At 30.0% G+C, this 10349-nt stretch overlaps 1 long non-coding RNA gene across 1 annotated transcript; it reads right to left on the minus strand.

Annotated features, from left to right (window-relative positions):
• Nucleotides 1–6523: 6523 nt before the first annotated feature.
• Nucleotides 6524–7358, minus strand: LOC149954598 (uncharacterized). The gene is made up of 2 exons (XR_016479797.1): nucleotides 7180–7358; nucleotides 6524–6737 (listed from the first exon to the last, which is right to left on the minus strand). It is a non-coding gene; the product is annotated as an uncharacterized LOC149954598 (long non-coding RNA).
• Nucleotides 7359–10349: the final 2991 nt, after the last annotated feature.

Genomic DNA, 10349 nt, shown 5'->3' on the forward strand with positions numbered 1-10349 from the left:
GTGTCGACAGTCACATAGTTATCGATAATATCTACGTTCGTATTGTATTTCTTTGTAAACTTTATTAATAACAGAAGTACCAAATGTTTTACAAGAGAAGTGTTTATCTAGGACGCCAAAGTGAGACATCTTCTTCGCAGGATCGGGACATCACGTCTTAACATTAGTAGTAGAAGGTAAGTCCCTTTTAACGAGTTCAATGACCGAAATCCAAGATGGCGGCCGATAGCTTTGAACAGTACTTATGTTTCCCAACCTGCGTTAACTGGTTTTTCCTTGTGGCCACACCCTTGTTTGGAATGTGGTAATACCTTGATTGTTCGAGAGACCCATTCACCAATGATGACGTCAAAAAAATTCAAAAAACCTGTTTTTGACCTTAAAAAGTCCGAAAACATATTTAAATTTTTACCCTAAATTTGACCTTGAAGATTACCTTTGACCTCGACGCTTGACCCCTGTCTACCACCCCTAAGCCTCTGTCTATCACCCCAACAAGTTTGGACACGATTGGACAAGCTCGGACTGAGATATCGGCGGTAATATTTGACCCCCGAATACTTATGTTAATTTACTTTTGGTGTCACATTTTTTGGTTTTTTCGTTTTTTCGCCATTTAAAATGCTAATTAGTTAATTGCGAGATGGGGAAACGAATTCGCGACCTTCGTTTTATAACCTTGACAAGTTTGTCTGTCATGTATCTAACTTACCCCTGTCGAAATAAAATACATATTTTAAAACACAACAAATTGCAATAGGCCTGATTCGTCAATATTCACCCAGTAACTTATGTTTTACCCCTGTTGAAATGAAACTTCAAATTATTTACTTTTGGAGATAAATAAATAATACAATAACGACATAATAAACAATCAATACATATTTTAAAAACACAACAAATTACAATGGCGCTGATTGGTCAATATCCGCCTGAGATATAGCCAATTTTGTTTATAATAAATAAAATAAAATGTATTAATTTTGGAGATACAATGTTTGACATTTGCAATACAAAGGTATAATTTTACCCAAATAGGATAGCTTGTTGGTTTTCAATAGTAAACGAATACATTCTAAAGTAACATAATCAAATAAAACAATTTTTTTAAATAATAAACTAATTACATAATAAACAATCAAAAACAATCAATACACAATTAATAAATATGTTAAAACCTTACAATGGGCTTGATTGGTCGATGACTATACACAGTAAACGAACGGGTATTTATTTGTGGCTAAATTAAAACAAAATTAAGTTTAATAATTTTAATTATTTTTAAATTAAATATTACTAACTTTATTTTGATTTATAATTTTTTAACTTTCTGTTGACCAGCGTTATCAGAAGCAGCTATATGAAAGTCTGCCGCATTGTGAACTATAAAAAATATCTATATATCTTTAAATTCATAAATTAAAATTACTTCTAGGATAGATCTAGTTCAACATTCTATTGCATTAGCCTTGTAAAACTGATTTGATAACCACCCCTAAATTATTGCCACGTGTAGAGTTTATCCACTCATTACAACCTTGTAAAACTAGTTTGGATTGTTCAACAATTTACTAACGATATCACACTTTCAAACGCAAAAATGTTTATAAAAATCAATTTTACCCTTATCTTGTCACATACATTATAACACATCTCCGCGGTAAAACGATAAAATTATAAACGCAGATCACGTTTCACAAGGAAACATTCAACAGAGCCAGTGAGAAGAAAAAACTGGTTTTTACAAACAAACGCTAGATATTAATAAAATATCAATTTATAAATCCTCTAATTTGAAAAAAATTGTAAATAAAAATGAATTGTTTTAAAAACAAAGCTTATTAACAATTTACTTTTTGAAGATACAATCGTTTATAATACTTAACAACTATTAGTAATAATAATAATAATACTTCTTTTGCAAAAGACTAACTGTATTGGCTACCAGGATATTTCAATAAATTAAATTTAATTATTAAAAACGTAAAAATAAATAAAAAACAGTATCATTTTTGTGTTTTTATATTGTAAGCGTAGTTTCTATAAATCAATTATCTGTAAAAGCTTTTATTATAAATTAAGATAAAAAATATAAGAATCATTATTAAAAAATAGCAAGATTTCACTAGTGAATTTTCTCAAAAATACTTTTATTTTATATTAATAAATAATAAGTGTAACCTTGTACACTATCGAATGTTAATTATAAAAACATAATTAACTTTTCATTATTAATTCTGTTTAATTTAAAATGTGCGTCTGATTTGATTTGTTAAGACTTACACTGGTGTTTAGGTGTGACCACTGGGGCAATTCCCAGGGATTCCATGATTTATGGGGGTCTCTTGCAGGGATACTGATGGGCTTATAGGTGGTTTGAAATCTTTTTAAATCGGTTTTAATTTTTGCATCACCTTAATTTAGTCTTAATACAATGTGTCGACAGTCACATAGTTATCGATAATATCTACGTTCGTATTGTATTTCTTTGTAAACTTTATTAATAACAGAAGTACATAAATGTTTTACAAGAGAAGTGTTTATCTAGGACGCCAAAGTGAGACATCTCCTTCGCAGGATCGGGACATCACGTCTTAACATTAGTAGTAGAAGGTAAGTCCCTTTTAACGAGTTCAATGACCGAAATCCAAGATGGCGGCCGATAGCTTTGAACAGTACTTATGTTTCCCAACTTGCGTTAACTGGTTTTTCCTTGTGGCCACACCCTTGTTTGGAATGTGGTAATACCTTGATTGTTCGAGAGACCCATTCACCAATGATGACGTCAAAAAAATTCAAAAAACCAGTTTTTGACCTTGGAAAAGTCCGAAAACATATTTAAATTTTTACCCTAAATTTGACCTTGAAGATGACCTTTGACCTCGACGCTTGACCCCTGTCTACCACCCCTAAGCCTCTGTCTATCACCCCAACAAGTTTGGACACGATCGGACAAGCTCGGACTGAGATATCGGCGGTAATATATGACCCCCCGAATACTCATGTTAGTTTACTTTTGGTGTCACATTTTTTGGTTTTTTCGTTTTTTCGCCATTTAAAATGCTAATTAGTTAATTGCGAGATGGGGAAACGAATTCGCGACCTTCGTTTTATAACCTTGACAAGTTTGTCTGTCATGTGCTATCTAACTTACCCCTGTCGAAATAAAATACATATTTTAAAACACAACTTAACAATAAAGAACCGATATCATATTAGTGTTCTATTCGGAAATGTGGTACTGTAGAACTCAGGATTAAACTTTTTAAAGGTTTAGACTACACTACAGTGAAACCCAAAATTTATTAATAGGGTGTGAATCACCAGATATTGTGAATCACCAGATATTATCTATCACACAGATAACACTTCTATTTTTTCGAGTTAAAAGTATAAGAAATAAAAGGTAATTGTCATGGTACATACATACGTCTTATTTTATTTATTATTTATTTATTTATGTTTATTTACTGTTTATTGCTTTGAAAAGCAAGTTTTCTAAAACCACCTCAATTTTTCAACCATTGGATAAAATATTTATTTGAACCGTGTTGTATTTAATAACATTTTTACATAATTTCACCGCTAGGTTTCATTATGGATTCATATTGTACCCGATTAATGTTTTTATTGCATTTATCAGAATTACGTTAACATAACATGAAATATTTGACTTTATTCCATATTGTCTTCACGCGTACAGATTTTTTTTTAGTATAACAAATTTGTATTTGTATTATTTTGGTTTAAAACATTTGGAGTTACACTTTCTGTTATAAAGTGAAGAATGCGAAGCGTTCGATTTCTTGAGATATTTATTTAAACAAAATGCTTGTGATGTTGGCTAAAACACTACTTTGATATAAAGACACTTAATGATATTAAAGGGAGTTTATAATTAATTTGATTCACTTTAACAAAACACTTGTGGCGTAGTAAATAAACATAAATAAATAAATAATAAATAAAATAAGACGTATGTATGTACCATGACAATTACCTTTCATTTCTTATACTTTTAACTCGAAAAAATAAAAGTGTTATCTGTGTGATAGATAATATCTGGTGATTCACAATATCTGGTGATTCACACCCTATTAATAAATTTTGGGTTTTACTGTAGTGTAGTCTAAACCTTTAAAAAGTTTAATCCTGAGTTCTACAGTACCACATTTCCGAAAAGAACACTAATATGATATCGGTTCTTTATTGTTAAGTTGTGTAATTTAAGAATTGAAATTATTAACACGAAAGAGTAATTTTATATTAATATTGAAAAGCATGTGTGAAATATTAATTGAATACGTTTTGCTAGAAGAGCCACCTGTCAGAGGTGTAATACGAAGAAAGCAACCTACTCTTCAATCAACTAAAGTCTCCAGATTCTTTATAAGATTTAATTTACTTTTTTAACAATTTAATATTTTTATCTCTACCAGTATTTTTTTAATTTTATTTGGCAAAATTTGCTTTGCAAACATAAAAATCGGAATATTTAAATTTTAAATACAAACAAATCAAATCAGACGCACATTTTAAATTAAACAGAATTAATAATGAAAAGTTAATTATGTTTTTATAATTAACATTCGATAGTGTACAAGGTTACACTTATTATTTATTAATATAAAATAAAAGTATTTTTGAGAAAATTCACTTTATTCTAGTGAAATCTTGCTATTTTTTAATAATGATTCTTATATTTTTTATCTTAATTTATAATAAAAGCTTTTACAGATAATTGATTTATAGAAACTACGCTTACAATATAAAAACACAAAAATGATACTGTTTTTTATTTATTTTTACGTTTTTAATAATTAAATTTAATTTATTGAAATATCCTGGTAGCCAATACAGTTAGTCTTTTGCCAAAGAAGTATTATTATTATTATTACTAATAGTTGTTAAGTATTATAAACGATTGTATCTTCAAAAAGTAAATTGTTAATAAGCTTTGTTTTTAAAACAATTCATTTTTATTTACAATTTTTTTCAAATTAGAGGATTTATAAATTGATATTTTATTAATATCTAGCGTTTGTTTGTAAAAACCAGTTTTTTCTTCTCACTGGCTCTGTTGAATGTTTCCTTGTGAAACGTGATCTGCGTTTATAATTTTATCGTTTTACCGCGGAGATGTGTTATAATGTATGTGACAAGATAAGGGTAAAATTGATTTTTATAAACATTTTTGCGTTTGAAAGTGTGATATCGTTAGTAAATTGTTGAAAAATCCAAACTAGTTTTACAAGGTTGTAATGAGTGGATAAACTCTACACGTCACAATAATTAAGGGGTGGTTATCAAATCAGTTTTACAAGGCTAATGCAATAGAATGTTGAACCAGTTCTATCCTAGAGGTAATTTTAATTTATGAATTTAAAGATATATAGATATTTTTTATAGTTCACAATGCGGCAGACTTTCATATAGCTTGCTTCTGGTAACGCTGGTCAACAGAAAGTTAAAAAATTATAAATCAAAATAAAGTTAGTAATATTTAATTTAAAAATAATTAAAATTATTAAACTTAATTTTGTTTTAATTTAGCCACAAATAAATACCCGTTCGTTTACTGTGTATAGTCATCGACCAATCAAGCCCATTGTAAGGTTTTAACATATTTATTAATTGTGTATTGATTGTTTTTGATTGTTTATTATGTAATTAGTTTATTATTTAAAAAAATTGTTTTATTTGATTATGTTACTTTAGAATGTATTCGTTTACTATTTAAAACCAACAAGCTATCCTATTTGGGTAAAATTATACCTTTGTATTGCAAATGTCAAACATTGTATCTCCAAAAGTAAATACATTTTATTTTATTTATTATAAACAAAATTGGCTATATCTCAGGCGGATATTGACCAATCAGCGCCATTGTAATTTGTTGTGTTTTTAAAATATGTATTGATTGTTTATTATGTCGTTATTGTATTATTTATTTATCTCCAAAAGTAAATAATTTGAAGTTTCATTTCAACAGGGGTAAAACATAAGTTACTTGGTGAATATTGACGAATCAGGCCTATTGCAATTTGTTGTGTTTTAAAATATGTATTTTATTTCGACAGGGGTAAGTTAGATACATGACAGACAAACTTGTCAAGGTTATAAAACGAAGGTCGCGAATTCGTTTCCCCATCTCGCAATTAACTAATTAGCATTTTAAATGGCGAAAAAACGAAAAAACCAAAAAATGTGACACCAAAAGTAAATTAACATAAGTATTCGGGGGTCAAATATTACCTTCTACTATTAGTCTACTTCATCAAGTAAATATTAAAAAATAGCGTATAAACCACATTTTTTATATAAAAAGGTTCACGCCGAATTGTTTTAACGAATTTTTAAAAATCAATAGGAGTTAGCGAAGGTTCATCTTGCAATCAAAAATAAGCTAAAGTACAGGTAGTTGAATACACACCAAAGAGGTATATTAAAAGCTTTTGGTTACACTTTTTAAAATCCCTACTTAATACGTAATATTATCCTTTAAAAAAAAATAAAAAAAACATTTGTTATTCAATTTATCATTTTACCTTTATTTTCTTTCAAACAAAATCTAGAATAAAAGACCTTTTTCGTAATATAATTTCATTTTCTTCCAGCAAACCAGCAGCCACGTATTCTACGGGTTGATTTACAACTAACTCTACGTTTCCTGGACAGAAGATGCAAAAGCTTCGAGGGAGAGCCAGATAACGGCTCCGGAATCAATGATTGTTTTCCTAGATTCGTAAACAAAAAATGTTAAAGGCCTAAGTACACCCTTTCCCGAAAAATGGTTTTTCATCCCCCACGTAACCCCTCTATTGAGTGTGACGGTCATTTCGCTATCCAGATCTTTTCATGTAAAAGGATTAAAACTGTCATTGAAAGCTTTGTCGAAATTTTCAACAGTTATAAAGCCTTGTGAACCGCGGAGTCCCCTTCGCTATCAAAAGGGGCATCAAGAAAGGAGAGGCAAAAATATATTTGAACCCATTTTGGATACAGGGGAATTAAATATTTGTAATTATACCTTGAAGATAAGTAATGATATTGATTTTTTTACTTTTAGAATAATATACAACGAAAATTAAAGATTTACAATTATATAAATTTAAGATTTCTGGAAAATATTTATATTTCTAAAACTGAAGATAAAATTTAAAATATAAATTGAATTACCTGAAAGCTGTTCGCTATTTACTAGAGCAAAAACACACGCCAAAAATATTAGAGATAAAATTAAAACTCTCATCTTTTTGTTATGGAGGGTTCACGAAATAGAAAGTTTCTTCTGTTACACTACGAAGTTTTCTTTCAAAATGGCGTTTTCACTTCGTTTACCTTTTTATATATCCACGTCCACAGAATCACAAAAGGATTGAAATAAATTTGATATATTTTGTCGGTGAACAATACACTCAATAAATTAAGTCAATAATTTATTACCCCTTGTATATTGAAATAGAATTTTATTAATTGTAAAACTTCGAAATAAAATAAATATAAAAATAGAAATAAATAAAAAACAGTAAACAAAGAGCGTATTTTATTTCAATTTAATATTGAGAATAAACAAGTTGGAAAGCCAAAATATACCTCTCCTCGGAAGAATTGTCCTTAGTGGTATTAATTTCCCGAAATAACCCTTAAAGATATCTCCGCAATTTAGAGTTATTTGTTAAAAATGTTATCCCAGTTCTATCCCGCCCGGTATAGAATTTTAATTATAATTAACATAATTGAGACGAAACGACCAATTTTAATTTATTCAGAATATCATAAGTTAAGTAGTTACAACAGTGAGTTAGACATACTATAACAATGCACAATTGAATTAAACCCTTTTTACAGTACAAGTTTATCAATTGAATATAATACAAAGCAAATTTTAATGAAAAAATATTTACAGAGGGTATTACAACGACCGTTCGCTTTTTAGTTTATAATTTTAACGGAATCGGGCCGGTTTTAATTAAACGATAGTTTATCGAAATTTTGTTAAAAGAATATTCCCTAAGGCCGCGCGATAAATTTACGAGAATAATTTCCCGTCGCCGTTAAATTGAAAATTTATTTGATTCGGGATTGCCAGAATTCTAATGTTCTGGGCGAGTGATTAGAAAATAAAATGGCAACCAGAATTATGCAAAATTATAAATGTTTATTTTTATTCAGAACAGTCTATGGAACGTTCTAGATTTAACTTTCATCAATAACCCAACACTATATATCCCTCCTACGTAATTGTACAGAACTGGTACTCAAGTGTCTAAGACTAGATTTGTCTTAGTTCATCGTGATTGAAAAATAAACCAAAACACACACTTAAGTAAATATCATAAATTATACTGAGGTACTTTGAATTTAGTTAAAATTACTAACTATAAACTCTGTCTTAATTAACAGCTGAGAGCTGTTCGCTACTAATTACTTCCAATCTACTTAATAAGCCTCACAGGTTGAGTTGATAATTTCTAGGGTATAATTAGGTTATTCCAATACAAAAATAATAACAATCAATTTTATCTTACAGCTGACTTGAGTTAGTTCACAATTACTTTAACACTTTCAGTCTTAAACACGCACTGTTCATACACTTAGTCCATTCACTCACGTTCCAAACGCGAAACATAATTAACTCTTTTCTTGACCGAAGACCGAACATACTAATTAAAACCGCAAAGTTACCTCATAAATTTTGACCGACCCCAGGACCCCGTCCTGTTGTAGTTCGTCTGACAGCCAAGAACTAAGAAAGACTAAATCGTGTATATTGACCGCAACGGCCTTATATACGTTTATTTTGTGTTTTTTAACCCGCCGAGATTTGACTTAAGTTCGAAAAATTGAAGAGGTTATATTTTTTACCCGGTTTGATTGATAATTCTCCACACGGTGGCGCTATATTATTACTTTGATATAGTTCCCGCGGAAGTTTTGAATAGTTATCCTTTTTCTAAGCGTTATTAAAAGATAAAAAACCCGCCTTATCATAATGGTTTCTTTACTTTTTATTTTCCTAAAGGAAGTCAATGGCTCGGCGGTAAAATATCTGCATTGTAACTATGCGACCCAAGTTCAATTCCTGAACACGGTCAAATAAATTAAAATACTCAGATATTTAATTAAATATAATATTAATATAATTTATAAATATATAATGAAATATAAGATTAATATAATTTATAAATATTTAATTAAATATAAGATTAATATAATTTATAAATATTTAATTAAATATAAGATTAATATAATTTATAAATATTTAAAATGATGTAGAATAAATTATAGTACCTAACCATTGGACGTTGAGAGGTAGCATTACACTCAGCACTCGGTCCGTCCCAAAGTCAGTTAGAAGAAATTGGAGATAAAACGCCCGTACAAACACAATAAACTCAACATCTAAAACCATCATAACACAAACACCACAAATTCGACACCCACAACCGTCATAACAAGAACTCCACAACCATCATAACACAAACACGCACAAACTCAACACCCACAACCGTCATAACACGAACTCAACATCCACAACCATCATAACACAAACACAACAGACTCAACACTCACAACCGTCATAACACGAACTCAACATTCACAACCTACGCATAAACATTACAAAAACGTAATACACCAAATCGTCACGACGGTGAGCGAAAAAACACCATCCAAACCAAACCGCAAATGTATCCATTAACGCTCACCGTCACACGGTGGTTTTCCCAACCCTTCGAGAAACTGCGAACGCAGAAATTTCGAGAAATTGCGTACGCAATGATTAACCTTTGCACGAATAATGCGAACGCGTTCGCAGGACAGACGGACAGACACACAGACAGACAGCCACACAGACAGACAGACATACACGGTGATTGTATAACACCTCCTAGGGGAGAGGTAATAAGAATGGGGAATGTAAATTGATTCATAGCCCAGAAGCTCGCTGCTATTTTGGATTCCAAATGCGCTTCTACCATCCTTTTTGGAACAACCAAAATATCTCACAATCTATACATATACCTTTTTTTATTGCACAGAAATACACATGTTATTAGACCCAAATAAGAAAACTTGTATATGGGTCGTATCGTTATCGGAAAAAAAAACAAATTAAACCTTTATGACGAAACAATCATATAACATACAAAGAAAAAAAGAAGTGAAATATAATACTAGTTCCCTATCAGTTATCAAACAACCAATTTTTAACATTTTCTTGTATATTTTCAATACAGGTTCATTTCTGACGGTGTCTGGTAACTTATTATACAAATATATACCTTGTGAAAATGCGTGATTGCGTGCGTGACAACTTGCCACTTTTGGTGGAATTATTTTATTCC

Source organism: Leiobunum rupestre, chromosome 3 (assembly GCF_980474605.1).
Source record: "Leiobunum rupestre chromosome 3, qqLeiRupe1.1.hap1, whole genome shotgun sequence".
NCBI lineage: Eukaryota > Metazoa > Arthropoda > Arachnida > Opiliones > Sclerosomatidae > Leiobunum > Leiobunum rupestre.